A 5,723-nucleotide genomic window follows, 5' to 3' on the forward strand; every position below is an offset into this window, starting at 1 on the left:
ACCAGAGAGCCCAAAGGATGGCCCAGGTCACCGCTGGGGATCACAGTCTGAGCACTATTTCAGCCCCACATTTTTCAGTGGACCTCCCACAATGGGAGTTGTAGAGCACCCCCCACGACACACACACCCATCCTGGTGGTGGGAGGGGAACAGGGAAAGGACAAAAGAAGTAAGAGATGAAGAGAAAGGAGGGAGGGATGGAGGAAAAGGTAAAAGAAAAAGGACAAACCTTAATGTCCCCAGAGATTCTAAGGGACAAAATCTCAGGTGGGGAATAAAATTTGACCACCTTAAGCTAGTGTTTTCCATGCCTAAAATTCAGCTGGCGCCAGATGCAGCAGAGTGAACAGATTCCAGACCTCTCGGAGGCTCTTACCTTCTAAACAGGGACGTCAGTTTTCTAGTGAAATCAGGAAAAAGAAAGGAGAAAACTCAAAAGAGGTTCCTCCTGGTGGTCACATACATGAACCCAAATACTCTCTCAGACCTCAAAGAGAGACCTCGAGAAGGAGACTTGCTGAAGCAAAGCCACAGGGGTCTCTGAGGTTTCCCTGGCCCTGCACCCCTGTCCTGCCTGGCTGATGTCAGCATCCCTCTGTGAGGTCACCACCTCCCCAGCACCTTTGGCCAATAGGCTGAGGTCCTGTAAAAGACCTCTGTGATGTCACTGCCACACCCACCCCTCCCCTGCAGTGCTACTGTCCTGCCACAGGCCAGACACTTTGGAGGTTTGAGCTACTCCCTGTGGATCACCCCACTCAATGAGTGTTCATTCTAGGAAGCAAGCCGGCTAGACAGTAAAACATCACGAGTTGCTCCCAATGCTACACTCGGTTTCTCAGAAATGAGTAGACTTTATGGGCAGCAGAGACGTTAGAGCATCTAATCTGACCCCCTGCATATCACAGGCCTCCTGTCTACCACAATAGCTACTTTTGGGGCAAACACATTCCGGAAAGGCATCTAGTCTTTATTAATGACATCAAGAGATGGAGAATCCACCACTTTCCTTGGTAGCTTCTTCCTGTGGTCAATCATCCTCGCTGTTGAATATTTGTGCCTTATTTGTCATAGGAATTTGTCTCTTTTCCCCTTCCAGCCATTGGGTCTTGTTCTGCCTTTCTCTGCTCGATTAAAGAGCCCTTTAATACCCAATATTTTCTCTCCATTAAGGCATTTCCACACTTCAGTGAAGTCACCTTTCAATCTTCTTTTGATAAGCTAAACAGGTTGAGCTCTTTCAATAGCTCACTAGAAGGCATTTTTCTCCAGCCCTCAGAACATTTGGTGGCTCTTTGCTGCCCCAGCTCCAATTTCTAGGACCATATTTTTCAAAGGAGGACACCAACACTGGAGGCAGTATTCCAATAGCAGTCTCACTGCTGCTGTGTCACCTCCCTATCCTACTCACGGCTCTGCTCCTACATCTAATGATGGCTTTAGCCCTGTTCACCACAGCATCACATTGGGAGCTCATGTTGAGTGGCTTCTCCACTCTGGCCCCTAAATCCTTTTCAGAGTCACTGCTTTCCTGGATACACGTCCCCATTCTGGAGGTGTGGCCGGCGTGCCTTGTGGCTACGTATAGGACCTTGCATTGGGCTCTGCTCAAACTTGTTTTCTTTGAATGGGTCCAGCTGGCTGAATGAGCCAGATCGCTCTGTATCACTGCCCTCTCCCCATCAGGAATTACCACTCTGCCTGTATTTTGTCACCCCCCAATCTTATCTGCAGTGATTGTATGTTTTCTCACAAGTCATTGATAACAATTATTTTAAAAAATTAGTCCTTGAGAGCTTCTTCAGACCCTTAGTACCCAGGACCTGCTCCCCACAGCACAGTGAGAAATGCTGTCCAGCCCTGCTTGTACATAGGGGATAAGCACAGAACAAACGTACCTTTAAGAGCTGTGTTGTCCATAGGCTCTGAACAACATGTGGGGGTCAGCAGATTACAAACGCACGACAGACCTGTAGTGTAGACAGGTCCCAACTGTGTCTCGGTTTCCCACCCTGTAAAATGGGGAGAACAAACAAAACCTTGATTAGCTCCATTTGATAGCTGGGGAAACCGAGGCACCCAGCGGTGCAGAGACTCGCTCATGGTCCCAAAGCCTATAGAATAGAAAACAGCAGATCTGATAGCCAGGCCTGGGTCCTAGCCCCAGTTATCCTGGCCTTGCTGCTCTAAGTTTAGTCACAGCCTCCATGTCTTTTCCCCCGTGTCCCTTAACCCCACGTCACTGCAGAAGAGAGATTTTCTGGTAGCCAGCTGGCTCTCCTGCATGTGGATGTCGTTCCAAAAGACGTGCTCTGGCTCAGTCCCATGCTATGGTTGGCTGAAGGAACCACTTGGTCACATTCTAGGCCCTGAGTTATACAGGAGGGGCGACTAGATGCACAGAATGGTCCTTTCTGACCTGAACCTCTATCAATCGCTACATTTTCTGCTGCCAGGAAGAGAACTCTGGACCTATTTTCTCTCATTCACTTTCAGTCGGAATAATTTCAATCCAGGCCAAAGGATTTCCTCTTCCATTGTGTCTTCAGCACCTTTGGGAGCAACCAGTTACTGTTACCCACAGGTTTCCAGTTTCAACCTGTCCCAGGGTGAGATGGCCAGGAAAGGGGTTGGAGCTCAACTGCACCTGGCCCAGGTGATGCAGCTCCCTAGGGTGAAGGGAATAAGTGTGGGGGTCACGTGACAAGACGCAGCCTGTGACTAGGACCCAGGCCTGCTGAGAGATAGAAGGGCAGCCTGTGCTCAGCCAGGAGAGAGACCCCAAGGGAAGCAGGCATGGGAGGGGCTTGGAGCATCCTTTAAAGGTCAGGGACAAGCTGGGAAGGGGCCAGGCTGAGCACTAAGGACAAGGCCCTAGGAGGGAAAGACAGGGCAGTTTAAGAGATGGGGCAGATAGTCCAGTTGGTTTCGGCTCCCAGGACCAGACACCCAGAGGTGAAGGTGGTTGTCGGGGCTTCTGTCCTTCTTCCCCAGTGTAGATTTGATAGTGGAGAAGACTGATGCCGTAAGGGGGAAGTGAGTTACCCCAAGGTCACCCAGTGAGTTTATATCACGAATGCATAGTTGGAAGGATCCAATAGAAACATGGATTTTCCAGTCTCTTCTTTCTAGGAGTCCCCAGGGCTAAGGTAAAACCCCTGCGGCCCCTCCCCATTCTGCTCACCTCCAAGATGTGCTGGAGTTTGTCTGTGCTGGGGGGTGCTGTCAGCAGGATCGAGAGCTCGTCATCCATGTTCTCTGGGCAGGCCTTGCTCAGAGCCTGCCAGCGGAGGGAGACCAGAGTTCAGGAGCCTGCATTAGCACCGGTGTGCCATTGACCAGGAGCCGGCTGAGGTAAGCGCCGCCTGGCCGGAGCTCGCACCCAGAAACCCTACCCCAGCCCTGAGCCCCCTCCCGCACCCAAACTCCCTCCCAGAGTCCGCACCCCAACCCTCTGCCCCAGCCCGGATCCCCCTCTGGCACCCCAAACCCCTAATCTCCAGCCCAATCCCAGAGCCCGCATCCCCACCGGAGCCCTCACCCCTCCCTGCACTCCAACCCCCAGCCCCAGCCCAGTGAAAGTGAGTGAGGGTGTGAGAGCGAGCGACTGAGGGAGGTGGGCTGGGCTGGAGTGAGTGGGAGTGGGGCCTTGGGGAAGGGCATGAAAGGGGTTGGGTCAAGGGCGTTTGGTTTTGTGCAAGTAGAAAGTTGGCAACTCTACTTAAGGACCTTTGAAAAGCAGCCTCCTTAGCACCGCTCCTGATACCAGGGGCCAAGGCGCCCCGGACATGAGAACCACAATAGGCCAGAGCAAAACGCTGCGTTAGAAATCGGAGCTCAGGCTGCCAAGCGAACGATAGCTGACAGACAGGAGATGCAGGTATTAAGGTTGTGCCTTCAGCCAGCAACTGGTGTTCATCCGTTTGCACCACACACACACCTGTAGGCAGGGCCACTATTTCCTTGTCTGTCTGCCTGTTTAGCGTCTCTCTGTCCTTACTGTGCCCATCACCGTGGTGTCTGAGTGGCAAACCAAGGGTTTGACGTGTGCATATGAAACTGCCTGACTGGAAGGACGTGGTTTGGTGTGGATCAGTGACTGCTGGGGCGATTGGTGGCAGAAGGCTCTGAGGGCCTGGCTCATTCCGACCTGGCTCATTCCAATGGCTTCTACAGCTGAGAGCAGCCCAGTCTCCTGCCTGGGTCCGACGCAAACCAGGAAGTACAGGACCACGGTTAACAAGAGCAGCTCAAAAGATCATTTTCGCTGAGCCCAGCCCTGCACAGATTTCCAGCTTAGGTTTGCATTTTCAGCAAAAGTTCTTCTTGATTATTTTCTCCCAACCCCCTTCTGCCTCCATAATAGCCAGCCACCCCGTCAGTCGCATCCTGGGGCGCTCCAGGGACAGTGTGTGTGCGTGTATGTGTACGTCTCTATATATCTGTATGTGTACATGTGCGTATGTATGTGTGTACGTGTATGTGCACATGAGTGTGTGCACATGTGAGTGTGCGTGTGTATGTGTGTACATGTACCCCAGTCAGATGTATACATCTGGATTTCCTTTGAAAGAATTTTCCAATTGAGCTGATCAAGTGCAATGGCAAAGCACCCAATTCCTCTGCCCCCCAACTGCCTTCGCTGCTTTAACGTACAACCTGCTCCGCTGACACCTCTGACTCCTGAAAGCCCTAACGCTCCCGGGGAGCAGGCCGTGCTCTGCCCTGCCCTGGCTGCCCCGGGTGTTACCTCGGAGGGAATCGTTCCAGATTCCAATGGGTGGCAGGTCCAGGGAAGAGCCTTATCTGTGGGGAGGCTGTACCAGACCCGCCCGACCCAGGCAGGCTCCCAGGTACTCTCTGCTCGGGGCTGATAAGGCTTCTTAGCAGTTTCTCTCCAAACAAATTCCAGTTCAAGACACCTGAGAGCTCCACAGCAGGGCAGCATCCCCAGAGCGCAGCAGGGCGGGGAGCAGTCGGTAGCAGCACCTGCCCCTCGTACGGCAGGAGCGAGAAGTGCCAGCCACGTGCTGTCTCCATCCCCAGAGGCCAGGTGAGAGTGAATTCCCACGTCCCCGCACGATTGGTTCCGTCACTCTTCTACACTTACATGGATTTCCAGTGTCAATGTTTCTAACATCAGCTTTGCCAGCTCTCCTTACACCTTTGTCTGCTAGAGCAAAAACCTGAAATGCAGCTACCTCCTCCTGCTGGGTGACTATAGACCTTAATGACAGAGCTCGGAACTGCTTAGTCAAGCTGACTAGCTGCAGCCCCTCGGGTTCCCTGCTTGAAGGTGTGCTGGCCAGGCCACAAGTCATTTCTGTGCCTCTTCCCTGCTCCTTCTCAGCATTTGAACATCATTTGACTAGTGTGAACAAGAGTCTATACTGGGGAGAGCCCAGGGTGAGAGAGTCACTAGACTCTTGTCAAGGCTGCTTCCCCACTCTGAACTTTAGGGTACAAATGTGGGGGCCTGCATGAAAACTGCTAAGCTTAACTACCAGCTTAGATCTGGTCCACTGCCACCATTCCCAAGTGGATTCCCTTCCCTGGGAAGCCTTGAGAAACCTTTCACCAATTCCCTGGTGAATACAGATCCAACCCCCTTGGATCTAAAAACAAGGAGAAATTAACCATCCCCCTCCTTCCTCTCACCAACTCCTGGTGGATCAAGATCCAAACCCCTTGGATCCTAAAACAAGGAGAAATCAATCAGGTTC

The sequence above is a fragment of the Chrysemys picta genome, unplaced genomic scaffold (assembly GCF_011386835.1).
Source record: "Chrysemys picta bellii isolate R12L10 unplaced genomic scaffold, ASM1138683v2 scaf15, whole genome shotgun sequence".
NCBI lineage: Eukaryota > Metazoa > Chordata > Testudines > Emydidae > Chrysemys > Chrysemys picta.